General features: G+C 46.3%; 1 protein-coding gene across 1 annotated transcript in view; it reads left to right on the top strand.

The window, feature by feature from the left end:
• LOC119585359 overlaps window positions 1–337 on the top strand; it is a 47005-nt gene that overhangs the window by 38962 nt on the left and 7706 nt on the right. The window lies entirely within an intron of this gene.

Raw genomic sequence — 337 nt, 5'->3', positions numbered from 1 at the left:
AATTACCAGTTCACGTAATATCGACAACAAGAATATCTTAGGCTGCATCAAACCGCCCTGTTCCGGGGAGTTTATTGGTAATGATCCTTATTGCAAAACTTTGCGATCAACATATTGTAGCGTTATGAGACTAATTATAAACTTCCATCGGCCTTATATCCATTTATTGGCCTTGTTGAAGATCTATTGAAGAGCTTTCGGTTGAGGCTCTTCGGGGAATCGCGCTTTGCGCTGGCTCGCGATGCGCGATTGGCCAGAGCAGAAGCAGTCGGATTCCCTTGGTGGTTTCAGTTGGATATGATTGTGCGCGATCGGATCTATGTGGCTGTGGGGTGGG

This window comes from Penaeus monodon, chromosome 19 (genome assembly GCF_015228065.2).
Source record: "Penaeus monodon isolate SGIC_2016 chromosome 19, NSTDA_Pmon_1, whole genome shotgun sequence".
Lineage (NCBI taxonomy): Eukaryota > Metazoa > Arthropoda > Malacostraca > Decapoda > Penaeidae > Penaeus > Penaeus monodon.
The sequence above is the reverse complement of the archived record's forward strand: the minus strand, read 5'-3'. Positions and strand labels throughout refer to the sequence as shown.